Source organism: Streptopelia decaocto (assembly GCF_964273445.1).
Source record: "Streptopelia decaocto genome assembly, chromosome: 23".
NCBI classification, from domain to species: Eukaryota; Metazoa; Chordata; class Aves; order Columbiformes; family Columbidae; genus Streptopelia; species Streptopelia decaocto.
The window spans coordinates 5397521-5412073 of NC_138678.1; the positions used below are offsets into that span (position 1 = coordinate 5397521).

Below are 14553 nucleotides of genomic sequence, written 5' to 3' on the forward strand. Positions count from 1 at the left end.
TTCAGCAGAGCAGGCGACGCGGCGCATCCGCTCACCGGGCTCACAGAGGTTCTCCAGATGAAATCGGTGAAATAACCACACACGTAAAGACAGGAAAAAGTTTCAAATAAACTCGCCTTTTTTCGCTCCTCCCAGTTCAAGCTCTTCAAAGTTTCTCCTCTCATCCAGTTGAGTCATTAGTCCTCAGATAAGTGATGCTTGAGCCTTTGATTAAAATTACTGGGGAGCGTCTCTGCATGATTAAAGAGAGATAACATAATAAAAGGAAGAGGACTTTACACCATTATTATGTCAAATAAGTGCAATTCCCAACCTGAGAGCTGCATCAACTTGTCTAATGTAATAAATGCTTCCCCTGTTGGAAATGTGTCAAATTAGACTTCACGATGTCAGCCTTGGCTTTCAAAGGCCTGGGAGCTCTGCGGGCGCTCCGACCGCAAACCCGACCTGACCGAGAGCGGGAGGTGGCGCTGCCCGTGGGAGAGCGGACAGACGTGCAGATGCGCGGGGACAGAAGGAGTCATAGAATGGTTTGGGTTGGGACCGTCCCAGCCCCCCAGTGCCCCCCCTGCCATGACAGGGACATCGTCACCAGCTCAGGGTGCTCAGAGCCCGTCCAGCCTGGCCTGGGGTGTCTCAGGGATGGTTCATCCACCACCTCTCTCTTGGTCACACAGCAGGGGACACTCCTTTGTCTAGTGAAAAAGCATCATTTCCAGTCTTACCCAAAACAGAATCCAAAAAAAGAGTCCAAAGGAATGTCTACCCAAGAATTCATTCCAGGAGAGCTGCAGAGCTGGCTCCTTGCCATGGACAAGCCAGGAGGCTGCTCTGCTCCCGAAGGGAGGATCGTTCGTTCCCTCCCGTGCGTCGTGTGGGGCTGCAGCCTCCAATTCAAGCAGCAAAGACACTTTACTGCCGGTGGCTTGTAAAAGCGCAGACAGACAGCTCACAGAAGCACCCTGTTCGTGGCTTAAAATATACTAGTTTATCATGCAAATGATATGTCAACAGAATAGCTGTACTTGGCAATACTTCCCAGAGTAAATGAAGCAGTTAAACATGCCGTATGTAATAATAAGGAGGTTATGTGTTACATATAATAAGAAGCCAAGTTGTCAGGAAGCCAGGTTTCCTCAGAAATCAGAAATTCGGCTCGAAGGGGCCAAGGTGCTGCATCTGCGCACCCATTGCCACGCAGCAGGATGGGGTTGGGCGCCGCGGGGTCGTGGTTCTGCCAAGACACGTCGCGGTGCCGCGGTCCCCGTGGGTCCCGTGGGTCCCGCGGGTTTTACCGGTGAGACGGGCGCTCCGGTCCCAGCTCCCCGCTGGTGTTCTGGCACACGCCACGGCCTCCACAGCTCGAGCGCTGCGCGTCTGGAGCCGTTTGCAAGGGTAGAAATAATGCATGGTCCAATCTTCTCCAGGCTGTTCACTTCCTGGAGGGGGAAATACCGGGCAGGGGGAAAAAAATAAAAGAAAGAAGAAAGAAAAAAATCTTGGGTTATTTCAGCTCCACAAATTGCTCCCTGAGGCAAATGAATGTTGTAAAAAACATACACAAATATTCAGATTCAAGTTTAACCAAATACCAGGACATTTGGATTTATTCGAGTGTCAGCATCCCCCAAGCTTCCCTCGTTATTTCAGGCCTCTTTACATCAGCACACGTTTTGTGTTCGCAGACACTCAGCGTCCGACCCGGGGCCCACGGGGCCCAGATTTCGGGCCCGCTGTGGCCTCCAGGCTGACATTCTTCACACATGCTGGAAATTCCTCCCTCCCTCCGCGTGCTCGTGCGCTCCCTGTGCGCTGGGTCTGCCTCCCCAGGGCCCCGCGGGCCTGCAAGGTTATAACATTGCAGTAAAGTAGGTGTTTCTCAGGCACTTTCTACCATCCATGGCCCTGCTTCAAGCCCTGCGGGGAGCGCCGTGGGGTGCATCACACAGCTCTGGGAAAGAAAAAGATGTTTTTGAGTTACATGCTTCCAAAACATGCAGTGAGGAGCAATCCAAAGCATTTCCTCCGCTGTTAAAACCAGCACCCTGCTCCTGCTCCTGGGCTGTCCTGGCAACCCACCCGGAGCTTGCGCAGCTCTGCCCGCTCTGAGGCGTCTCCAGCACCAGTCCCGCTTCCCCGCGGGTATAATGGCGCCATCATCCAGCTATTACCCTCTCTTTGCTAAATTAAGCAGATCATGCTCCTTGATTTGTTCTCCAAAGGTGTGATTTGCCATTCATTGGCTGTTTCTGCCTCTTCTTTGAATCCCCTCCGACATTTCCAGACCCTTTTTGAACTGCAGGTGCTGTGCCAAGCACAAGGGACGTAACCTCCCTGCACCGGAGCGGCCGGAGGACCACGAGCTGTGTCCCAGGGCTTTCCCGAGCCAGCGCTCAGCCCGTCCTGCAGGCGTTCTCTGCATTCCCGCTCCGCTGCGGGGCTTCCTCCCCCGGCTTCACCCATTCGGGAGTTCTACATGTTTTTAAGTGAACCACCCCCGTCTCCACTGTCAGTGCAGAGAAACGCGCACTGTCCCACCCTAAGGGCAATCAGAGGTGTCATTAATAACTCGTGCTCCAGAGGTGCCTCCACCCCTCCCAGGACTAGGGCTGGACCCCACACACCTTGAGACGGCCTCAGTTAAGAGGGATGAATGGCGCGGCATCTGACCGCACCAAAATACCGTGTTTGCTTGACCCAGGGCCGCCAAGAAAACCCAAGGCTCCGTATCGCTAACTGGGGCTCTTCTTCCCCAGTCTTTGTGGCACTTTCAGCATTTACCAATGAGGATTTAATAGATTCTTCCCTTTTTTTTCTGCCCCCTTAGCTCATTGCTGGAGACATTAGACGGGATAGGGTCAAGACCAGCCATTTCGGGTCTCCACAAGAAACAAAGCTGTTTGATGTGGAATTTCCCTGCTTGGAAACCAATTACCAACCCTGTTCATTCGATGTGCTGATTTTGGATGGCTCCACTTCATCCATTAGGATGTCCTGTGATCCAAAGCCAAATGCTTTTGAGACGTTTGACCAATTTAAGAATAAGTAGGAGGGCAATAGCTGGAGCTCCCCCAGGCTGATGTGTTCGGAGGGCACAAAGGATCATCGCGACCAGGGGTCTGACCCCCTGCGTGACACCGGCTGCAAACATTCATCCGTGAGGCTCCCTTGAGGGTCCCAATGATACCTCTTGGCGGTGCAGCCCCCGCACAGCTCCCCGGCTGCCCACAAGCCTCAGCAGGGTGCTGGGCGGGAGGGAAGGATCCGGTCCGGCCGTGCTCAGCGTTCCTGCGCGGTGACCAGCAGCTGCCGCCCGAAAGGATCCCTGTTTCCATGCTGCTAATTTTAGGTCTCTGCTTTCCAACACCCACAGACAGAGACACAGCCCGCTGCCTCGCAGCAGCTTAAATGCTTTCTAATGGCCTCGACCCAGAGATTTACACTGAGCCAACTCGCTTTGAAACCCATCCATAAAAACGCCTTCTGCAAACAGATTTGTTTCATTATCGTTGGGCCTGGAAAGTGCCTGAAGTAACAAACAACTTCAAACTCCTTCAAATTTATTGTGGCACAAGGTTTGCACTTCATTTAAATCTTGGGTACCTGGGTGCATGTCTGATGGGGGGACAGGCAGCGGGGGGATGGAGAGCCCTGGTGCAATGTATCCATGATTATGGTGCAATAAATATTGGATGGAGGATCTATGATAACATCTATTACGGCTTTATGAAATATTGATGGGGTCTGAATACATATTGCCTCCCGAACAGCTCGTTCCGGAGATGTTTAATGAAAGACATCTGTCGTTTTATCCTTGAATCTACATGCAGGCGAAGTACAGTCTCCATCCTTGCTGTAATCTCAGTAAGGGCTTCCAGAGCTATTAGAAGCGGCATGAAATGCTCAGGCTCACCCATCCTGAGGAGCAAGGGCAGCGAGACACGGGCTGTTTTATATATGGAGGCTTTCATTTTGGAAATGAATTAACTTTGTGCTCCTCCAAAATCAATCCCCGCACAGACAACTGGCTTTAACGGGACCAATAAAAGACTGCGCAGGTTGCCGCGGCAGAACGGTGGGACAGAATGGGGACTCCGGGAAATCAGCTCATCCCTGCCACTTTTAGCCCTGATCGTGCACTTCTCACTGTTTATCCCCGTGTGCAGCTCTGGGGCACAAAACCCCTCCCCTGCGTCACCCGAACACTGACGCTGAGCGCAGCGGGGCTGGCGCTGCCCTGCCCCTGCCCAGACGGGTCCTTGGGCTCGGCCGTCTCTGCCTGGTCTCAGGTGAAGGTTTTCTGTTTGAGCATGCACACCATAGAGACAGCAGCCAAACCCCAACCCTTCGTCCTTTCCCATCCCACCCTCCTTCACCGTCCATCTCCCGCAGCAGCCTATTTCTTCTACCTCCCCCCGTCAACCCTTTTTCAACGGCATTTCCCTTCCTGCAGCCAAATGGACGCTTAGGAGCACGGAGACAGTAAAACATTGCTCTAATGTCCCTTGCTGATGCATAGCCTCCTCCCGTTATTGGTCTAACACCATCAGGTTATGCGCTGTTAATAGCCTTTCCACTTGTTTATGGCTTCTCTGGCACGGTTCCTGGATCCAGCGCCGCTGTTTTACTTCCCCTCGCTGCTGCGGGGCGACCTCCCCTCGGGCAGCGGGACGCGCGGCGGCGTGCGGTGGTGATTCGGCACGGGGGCCAGGGGCACCGCCCGCAGCCGGCACATCGCACACACGTCAGCACAGAGCCAGCGACCCCCAGAGACGGGGACCCCCAGAGACAGGGACCCCCAGAGATGGGGACCCTCCTCTCAGGTGGGTGGGGGGAAAGAGGTTTTTACTTTTTTCTGTGAAGTGAGTGAATAATTCACAGGCAAACCATTGACATGATAAATTCCTCCCTTTCTCCTCTTTTGTGAATCGACAACGAACACCTTTCCAATTCCTCCCCTCTGCATTTTCATTACCCAGAATTATTCACTAAACAATGGCTTGGAATAGTTCTGGGAACGAATTCCCCGCTGGGGACGCCGGCGCTGACGTCAGTGGAATCGGCGCCAGCGGGAGCTCTGGTTCGGGGGCGACGGGCCGCCCGCGAGCCTCGAGCCTCCCATCGCGGGGCTCGGGTCTGGATTTCGAGCCAAGCTGATCAGCCGTGGCGGAGCAGAGGGGCTGGACGGGCCCGTTTGCTCTTCCGTGAGATGAGCCGATCGGGTTTTCCACCCTGAACGCTCATGTTTACAAAGGAACGGGGGTTGAAATCGCTGGGATGCGACGACAGGTCGCCCCGGCGCCTCCAGCAGACACGGTGCCTGCAGTTCCATTGCAGCCCCGCGGGACGAAGGGAGCGCGAGCGGAGCGGGGTTCCTACACTTCATTCGGCTGCCGATGAGCCCTGCCCTTTGCGGAGAGCGCTGGGCACGCCGGCAGCTCCTGCCTTCGGTATCCGCGGCAAGCGAAAAAAACAACGCACCGTTTGCTTTTTAATTCCATGGGAAATTTTGCAAGTGGCTTCCGCTCAGCTCTGCACTTCGTTTATTCCTTTACAGACTGACCCAAGCCCCATGTGAACAGCTGAATATCCTCAGCACACCCCAGCTCTGACTCACAAAGTCCTTGATGTTTGTCTGCCTGCAGTTTCCAATAACTTAAAGCTGGCTGACCTAAAATACCAAATTCCGAGGGAGCTCTGGCTGATGACTCCCGATACCTGACAGCAATTGTCTGGGGTGTATTCTCTGTATTTATTTATTGTAAATGAGACACCTGACACCATGAGATCATAAGCAATTTCCAGCTCTCTCCAAATCACCGGTAGGGTTCCAGTTTTGAGCCTCAAAACATCATCAATCTGCTGCAAAACTTTCTGTGCTGATTGCCAGTAATTTGCAGCACATCACTTGGAGGGACAGATTGCCCGCGGACCCCCCTTCACCTCCCGGAGATCAGCCCGTGCCGGGCGGGCCAGCCCGCTGTCCCGGCGCAGGAACTGCACCCCGGGAATCTGGCTCCGTTCTGCAAAATGCCTCAGGCCACTGGCAAAACACAGTGTCGTATCCCTAGTGCCGGTTTTACCTTGGGAAGGATATTAACCTCTTCGCTCATTTCTCTGATTCAGTGTCTGCTTCCTGCATCATGTCCCTGCGTTTGGATTTAATTCCTTCACCATCGCAGACCTATCTGTCTGCAGAGCTGACAAAACCATTTCCCAACAGGTGACAATGTTTCATAAATGCAAATCTGCTTTCTGCAAAAAGAGACCCTCGAGATCACTGAGTCCACCCATAACCCACCCTGTCCCTGCCCCAAGTCCTGAGAACCTCATGTCCGTCTGTCCAACCCTCCGGGATGGTGACTCCAGCACTGCCCTGGGCAGCCTGTTCAATGCCCCACAGCCCTTTGGGGAAGGAATTATCCCAAATTTCCAACCCAAATCCCTTTTTCCAGCTCCTCACCAGCTCCGTTCACTTCTCTGAACTCGCTCCAGCACCTCAAGGGCTCTTGGCGTGAGGGGCCCAAAATCCGCCCCAGCACCGGTGGGCACAGGTGAGCACGGCTGCAGCCGCCCCTGCTCCTCATTCTGCGCTTCGGAGGAACAAATCCCTGCACGGCTGGAGAGAACAGAACTCATTACAAAAATCAAGGGAAATGAGGAGCGTTTTTCTCTCTCTTATGAAGGTCACTAAAAAGAGGAGCATCACATGGGGTCTCTGGGAGGCCGGTAATGCAAACAGTCAGCGGACAGAGGGCATCTTCTATTAATGAAGGTGTCTTGCCAAAATACACAGGCATCATATAAATTATTAGATAATGAAATTCCAGCTAATTTGCTGCCTGGTCAGCCACAGCCCTCCCGCCATGCTCCTGAGCCCAGCCAATAACATTAGGAAAGAACTACATTGGTGTTACGGCAGCCGGTCGACTTGGTTCAGAAGACGGCACCTTCTGCAGACGCGGGGCCAACGCTGCTGCCCCGCGGTCCCTCCACCGCTCCGCACCAGCGCTGTCCCACAGACAACGCGCGTCCACGGCTGCAGCGCAAGGCCAGGAGCGAGGATCCGCTGCCTCATTCCAGAGGTTGGCTTGGCGGGTCTCGCTTGCCCAGGGCCGCGGGGGAGCTGCTGATGTGCAGTCTGCAGCTGCTGGAAGCGGGTGCCTTCTCAGCTGGCTTTAGGGCTGCAAGAAGAAAAAAGGCCAGAAAAATCCAAGGCAATCCAATTTTCCTCCATCTCCCTGTCCTAACCCGCAGCTCTGGGCTCAGTGCACCCATTGCATCTCCACCAGCGCTGAGCAGCCAGCAGCAGCTGCCTGGGGAAGGACACAAGAAGGGATGTCTATATAGGAGCCCTTTCCCAGTTGCAGCTTTGCGGGGACCAGCCCCGGACGGGTCGTCTGCCCGGCTGCTCTCGCAGTGCCCGCCGTGCCCGTGGCTCTGCCCACCGTGCCCGTGGCTCTGCCCTCCGTCTGCCCGGCTGCTCTCGCAGTGCCCACCGTGCCCGTGCTCTGCCCGCCGTCTGCCCGGCTGCTCTCGCAGTGCCCGCCGTGCCCGTGGCTCTGCCCACCGTGCCCGTGGCTCTGCCCTCCGTCTGCCCGGCTGCTCTCGCAGTGCCCACCGTGCCCGTGGCTCTGCCCTCCGTCTGCCCGGCTGCTCTCGCAGTGCCCACCGTGCCCGTGCTCTGCCCTCCGTCTGCCCGGCTGCTCTCGCAGTGCCCGCCGTGCCCGTGGCTCTGCCCGCCGTGCCCGTGGCTCTGCCCGCCGTCTGCCCGGCTGCTCTCGCAGTGCCCGCCGTGCCTGTGGCTCTGCCCTCCATCCCGCGGGGGTTCTGGACACGAACAGGGGGTGTTACCGGCACCTGGAGGGGACCCCAGGGGACAGGGAGGTGACAACCACCCCCTTTGCTCTAGTGACACCTCAGTCCCATGTGCAGAGAGACCCAAGTGGGGGAAGGCTGGGGCATCTTTCCCTTCAAAACAAGACTGCAGTGACTGCAAGTAAATACAAGGTGCAGGACCAGGCCTCGCACCTACAACCGGGACCGGGTTTCAAGTACAAACCCCATTATAACTCCTTCCCATTACCCTTCAGCCTCTGCCGCTCTGAACTATTGGCACTTCATAGCACCAAATATTCAGCATGCTCTGTGCAATTTTAAAACCATTATGTAAGCTGCTTTCCCCCATCTCTCGGTGTCTCCAATTGGTGTGTCAGAATGTAATTAGCTTTTGATGGGATGTTAAGATTTCTTGAGCTCCTGTGGAGAGGCAGCATGGGGAGAGGCAAGGCAGCGGATTGTGATTGTCACTCCCCGTGGTAAGTGCTCGAAGACCCTGGAAGACTCATTTACAAAAATATAAAATAAAATAAATAAAAAATCCCAAAGCAACAGCCCCAGTAGGCTCCAGCTTAATTGACTGAAATCACTGGGATATTTTTTTTTTTACCTCTGTGCTTTCTCCTGCTTGGAGGAAAATGAAGATTAACTGTGTCGTGACCAAGAGAAGAGTGCAATGGTCAGGGCTCCGTTGCAAAACAGCTCCTCGAGAGGCTGGGAAAACCCCGTCTGAGCCATTCGCTCGCGTGGTTCTGCCCGAGGTCACGCTGCAACTTCTTGTAGAGATCAGGAGGTCTCCCCTCAGCTCCAGGTCCCTCAGGCGCCCCGTCACACTTGTGCTCCGTGCACCGAGACACGGGCTCTTTCCCCAGGGAGCAGCCCCCCAGCACGGCCAGACGCCTCAGCATCCTCTGCCATCCCGTCGCCCTCCTGCAGCCCTGGCTGCGGGATCCCAGCAGGTGAGAGAGCACACGGGGGTTCTGCAAGAGGATGCCGGTCCTTTTCCAGGTAAACCATGTGGGAGGTGGGTGTTTCAGGGGTTATGCCCCCCAAGACTTAGATTCTGCAATGTAGAAAACTATCGTGAAGCTTTTACAAGAACAAATGCAAGTTGGTGTCACTTTTCCAGCCTCACAGAGATGCTGGAGAGCTGCAGGACCTGCGCCCTAATGATCCATGTAGGCAATACCACATTTCTAGAGCCTCCTCTGCCCCGCTAACTGAGCCCCGGCTGGTGTAAAACACACTGGCAGTTCCCCCAGAGCAAGTTTTCTGCCGCCTGGCCAGGTCTGAGCTGCCACAAGAGCATCTGCCGGGCACACACAGCACATGCAGCGCTTGCATCCCTGCTGGTGGCGCCCACGGCACAGAGCGGTACCTGCACGCCAGCCCTGGCCCAGAGCCACTCGGATGCTTCTCGTCAGCCCCCCGGGCTGGGACACGCAGCGACTCCTCCAGGATGCTCGAGCTCTCGTGCCTTCAGATCAGCACATAAACACTTTGCTAAACTGCCACAAACCCCCTGCAAACGCACATGGCCTGATATTAATGCACCTCTGGCTCTGAATTAGTTGATTATGTGAAACACAGACACATCCAATACAATAACGAGCCATTCCCATCAAATGCCAATTCAACTGGATAATGGGCCATATTGATTGCTTTGAGGGCCAGACCAATTTCACTTGTCCTTTTAATGATTATTATATTATCTATATTATTTCTGCTCAGCAAAATTAATTCCTCTCTCCCCATCCCTGTCCTGCTGGATGCGATTCCATTCAAATCTCCATTACTGCTCAGACAGAAGCTAAGGAGGCTTCTGCAAGGACTGGGCTTAATTCACTTCTAAAGTGTTGTCAGGCAATTTGAGGGTTTTTTTCCTCTAATGCTGCCACTGGCATTAACAGAAAGAAAACAATAAATGTATCTGGTCACATAAGTAGTCAGCTTCCCGTTTCATAGCTCTGCTGACATTTCTGTCTCCAGCCTGGACAGTAATGCATTCCATTTTAATTTTAGCAAATGCTTGCTTTATTATCAGAGACATTTTTCATTTGTACTTGTTTGCATCTCCCTTAAAATTCAATATTTCATTTGGGGATGCAGGGTTATTGCCTGCTCCTCAAAATAAAGCGTATGTGGCACAAGGATATTTCACATTACCTTCTGCAGTTTCCCCTGCTCAGGAGCAGCAATCGCATTTCCAGCTGGAGTCAGCTCCGGTCTGTGCGGCCCGAGGGGACTCGGTCGGCTCCGGTCTGTGCGGCCCGAGGGGACTCGGTCGGCTCCGGTCTGTGCGGCCCGAGGGGACTCGGTCGGCTCCGGTCTGTGCGGCCTGCGCGGTGCATCTGGCCAGATCACCATGGGGAGAACACGGACGTCTTGGGGCTGCCCTGCACAAGGTCGCCTACAGAAAGGCTGGAAAACCCAAAACTCTGGCCAGGTTTTAGTTACCTTGGGCCAGACACGCCAGCGGCTGCGCCGGTTGCTGTGAGCAGCAGCCGCGCGTCCCCGCGGTGCCACAGACGCGGTCCCGGAGTCCAGCAGCCACCGGCGGGCGGACCCTCCGTGTCCCGCTCCAGCGCTGCGGTGCTGGTGGCTCTGCTGGACGCCGCTCCGGCCGAGGGCAGCCTGGCCGAGCGCTCTCCCGTATCTTCTGTGCTGTTCTTTTCCTTAACTCATGTCTGGCAGCTCTCCAGGACGCATTATCGTCTTACTCGTGGGTTTAGGGTTTATCTAATGCGCTAGGACGCTGCCTCCTCTCTTCCGCTCTCTTGCTTTCTCCCAAGCCTGCTTCTCACACCCACAAATATCTGTTTTGGTTTCCAGCAGCAGGAATTTCATTTTAGTCACTCACCATCTTCAGACGCAACAGGAGGTGTAACGCTGAGCATCCATAGGCCCGTGGCCTCTGCTCCTCGGGTGTTTTTCTGCAGTTCAGGCGGTGCAAGGAGACCCCACCCGGCCGCGGTGCCGGCGTGTCCGTGGACAACTCTTCTGATCAACGAGGAGAACCCGGCAATAACAATCCATAAAACTAAACCGCATTAAGGAACCCTCTCGACTCATCTTCCCATATCTAATTAATTTAATGTTACTAACTAGCCCTGTCATCCATCCTTTTCAGGTTTTATTACAAGCTTTTTTAATGGAGTTGGAAGGAAAATTGACTCTCCCTTGGTGGGGCTGACGTGTTAACTATCAGCCCCAAGAAAAGTTATATACTCAGTACAAAGGAAAATAAATTGGGAAAAGAGGAGGAAAAGCAGAAAGACCAAATGAAATCTCATATTGGAGAACAATTTCCGTGCCTGCACTGCCAGATAAACCCGATTTGAGCGTCTGGTTTGCTCAAAGCCCGCCAAGAAAAGGCCAAGAGGTGAGCTGCTCCTCATCACATCAGCCCTGTCTCTATACAGACCTGATGACACCAACACCCGAAAACCACAGAAATAACGGAGGGTTCCCAAGGGCGCGGAGCTGACAGCAGAATTTCCTCGCTGACTAGAACTGCACCAATCAACAACTATTTCTTCAGAGAGGTTTGTGCCCCCTGGCTTTTGTCTCCATGTTCTGCTCTCATCTACATCATCTCCTACACACTGAGGTCCTGCACTCCAAGGAACAGGAGTCTGGTTGCAATAATGTGGCTCCAGAACTCCCAGCAATCTCAGGACAGGGCTGCCTGCCCTGGGGACACCAGCAGACAGAGCGGAGAGGTTCCTGCTGGCAGAGACCCCGGCGCCCCGCGCTCCTGCCTCGCTCAGGCTGGACGAAGCCTCATTGCTCACCCCGGTGTAGGACGTGCTCTCCCAGTTCCATCACCTTTGAATTGCTCAGACATTTAGCCATTCCTCAGAGCTCTCAAGGGCTCACACACTTTTGCCTAAGAGTATTGATGGGGCTGTTCCACTCCCAGGCCGAGGTACCTCTGGAAAGTTTGCTGACCTCTGCTTCACCAGCTTTCTTCAGCTGGAAAGCTCTCTCCACTGCCCAAATTGGCCTCGCACCAGCTCTTTTGTTAATGCAGCTTCCCCTGTCACCTCTCTGAAGAGCACACTTACCTGCTCTATTAATCTCTGCAAGTTGCATTCACCTTCTGTGTGCAGCTTGTTAAAAATGGATCCGTTGGTGCTTTTATTGATTTCAGGTGCTATTACCACTAATCGCCGTCCCTGGAAATGGATTTCAGGCTGGCGGTGCTGAACCCGCTCCCCTCTCCGCGCGCCCGGGGCGGATGGCAGGGTCTCCCCCGGCGCCTGCACATTGAAGCAGTTTCTTGCTGAGGATCCGTGCTGGAGGTGCAGCCTGAGCACCAGCCTGGCACTGGTGTGGACTGGGAGCAGCACCGCACAGGAGGAGACGCGGCTGCTGGCCCCGCGGGGAGCAGGGGCTGTTTGGACGAGGCCGTCTCCAAATCCACCGGCCGACATGCGCCGAGCCCTCCGCGCGGGCCGGCGCTTCCAGCGCTGGGGAAGCCTGAGCTTCTCAAAAGGGGTGGGATCCAAATTCAGGCACCTACAGAATTTCCGAGCTTTGGACGAGCTGGTTGTATCTTAAACGGCAACATGTTCACCTGCAGGTCCCGAAGCGTCTTGTGAAACGCTCCCTGCTCCAGCAGCGGCAGCAGCGCACCCCTGCAGTCACAGACATCGAGGACCGACCCAGCAGCCACTTCTGGGCTGTTCTTGCCAGTTTCCTGATTCAGGCCCATCTCCGTATCTGCTCCCACTTTTGTGGACACAAATCTGTGCATGTTAGCATCAAGAAAAGGTTAAATTCCTAAGTGAGCTGGTAATTACATTTTTACTGTGGTTTAAAAAGGCCATTTGAGGCCCTACAGAGCAAACATTTTCCCTTTTAATGACACCGTAATAGATTAAGAGGGACCTGTCTCCCAGCAAACATTAAACAAAGGAGCCTGATTACCCTGGTGACCAGAGCAGTTGATCCCCGTGCACAGTTGTTCATGGAGGCTCCGGCACCACCAGCTGCGGGAGCTGGGGCACAGATGTGGCACAGGCAGGTCGGCACAGGTTCCCTTCGCCGCCCCCGCTCGTCTCCAAACAGCCACCTCGGAAAGTGCAGCTGTGCCAGGAAAAGAGAAAACAGAAGGTGCTTTTGGGGCGGGCGGAGGTGCTACTGCAGGCGTTTCGGTTGTTGCAGGATTTTGTCAGGGAGGGGGAGCGCAAGGGAGAGACAGCGGGGAAAGGACATTTTTATCAAGCTTCCAAAGAAGCAGATGGTTGCAGTGGAAGGGAAAGCGCACCCGGGACAGCTCTGGTGGGAGCAGGATTAGCCCTGATCTTGTAAAGGTTTTGAGTGCTCCCTGCTCTGCCACCGCGGCGCTGCCAGAACCGCGGGGTGCGCGGTGCCGGCGCGGGCGCTCGGCGCGCGGCCGGCTGCTGGCGGGTGTCCGCCCGTTACTGCGGCCAGAGGAGGGTCCCAGGAGCTCGGGACTGTTCCCCAGCAGCACCACCAGTGCTTTGCTCCAGGATGGGCACCCGGCCGGGATGGTCCCTGCGCTGTCCCCATCCCAGGAGGCTCAGCGGGTACCTGGGCTGTCCCAGGACATGAGCCACCTCCAGCCGGGACCGGGGGGAGGACACAGCGCAGAGGGACGCCAGCCCGGCTGGGGCTCCTCGACGGAGCCGCCTCCAGGACAAGCTCCTGCGCTGGCAGGGTGGAAATCCGCCTGGTGAGCTCCAGCAAAAGCAGCAGCAGGGGCCCGGCCAGCCCCTGCCAAGCAAACATGTTCCAATAAACTGCAGCTTCTCTGCTCCAAAGTTTACAAGATGTTTCTTTCAAACCTTCATTAAGCCCTTCTGTTGTCCCCCCCACGTTGAGGCTCAGATGCCATCGCATGCAGCCACCGCTCCAGCCCCATTCCTGCTGCCCGTGGGCATGCAGATGTTGGCACATCTGGCACGGGTGACACAGAAGAGCCCAGAAAGCCTGCGGGTGACACACAGCGGGTCACACAGACACCAGCCCCGCAGGAATCAGGCCTTGCAGCTCCTCTGGAAACGCACGCCAAGCTCTGCAAAAGCGGTTTGGGTTTTGGGGAGGGGAAGGGCCAGGGAAAAAGAACTCGAAAACGTCTGGTTTCGACACTGCGCAGCGTTGTGTTAGTTCCCTTTTGATGGTAGTTTCTGTTTTGGTTGAGAAATATTTTGTGGTCTGACGCAAACCCCACTGTGCCCGAAGCGCCAATGTCAACACGGAGCTCTGTGAGCTCCTCAACGGGGAAGGTTTAGAATTACAGAACGGAAAAAAATGCAGCAGCTTTCCTGGCCTCACCTCTTCCTTCCCAGGGACTTACAACGTTTTCGCTCTCCTTTCCCTATGGAACCAGTCGCATTTGGGGGCTCAGGTGTCGCAGCTCCCAGGCTCACAGCAGTGCCCAGAGCCGCGCTGCTCCCGCTCCGGAGCTCGTCCCGGGACGAGACCCTGGCAGGTTTTCCTGGCAAAATCGCTCCTGCCGTTGCCCGAGCAGACGCCTTCCCCCGGCCGGGCTGCCAGAGTTACCGAGTTAGTGCTGGAAAAACCGTGGGTCAGGAGAAGAACAGCATTTTGAGCACAGAAAAATGCAGCGCTCAACCGCTTCCTCTGGTCAATTAATGCAGCGCTGCTAATTAAGCTTCCATCTACCCGTCCCACACCGCCTCCGTGGCCCGCAGTTTGCCGCCCGCCCGTCTGCAGCCGTTAGCC

The 14553-nt window shown here is 55.1% G+C and overlaps 2 long non-coding RNA genes across 5 annotated transcripts in view; one reads left to right on the forward strand and one right to left on the reverse strand.

Annotated features, from left to right (window-relative positions):
• Positions 1–3195, forward strand: part of LOC309449382 — a 73453-nt gene extending 70258 nt beyond the window's left edge. The window contains exon 3 of the long non-coding RNA XR_014185951.1: positions 2828–3195. This is a non-coding gene — a long non-coding RNA (uncharacterized lncRNA). The remainder of the gene's footprint in view (positions 1–2827) is intronic.
• Positions 1600–14350, reverse strand: LOC309449381. Of its 4 annotated transcripts, none has more exons than XR_014185947.1 (4): positions 14143–14350; positions 6907–7184; positions 6464–6619; positions 1600–1842 (listed from the first exon to the last, which is right to left on the reverse strand). It is a non-coding gene; the product is annotated as an uncharacterized lncRNA (long non-coding RNA). The 4 variants fall into 4 exon arrangements; XR_014185948.1 differs by lacking the exon at positions 14143–14350 and adding an exon at positions 12772–13101; XR_014185949.1 differs by lacking the exon at positions 14143–14350 and adding an exon at positions 10006–12762.
• Between the last annotated feature and the right edge of the window lie 203 nt (positions 14351–14553).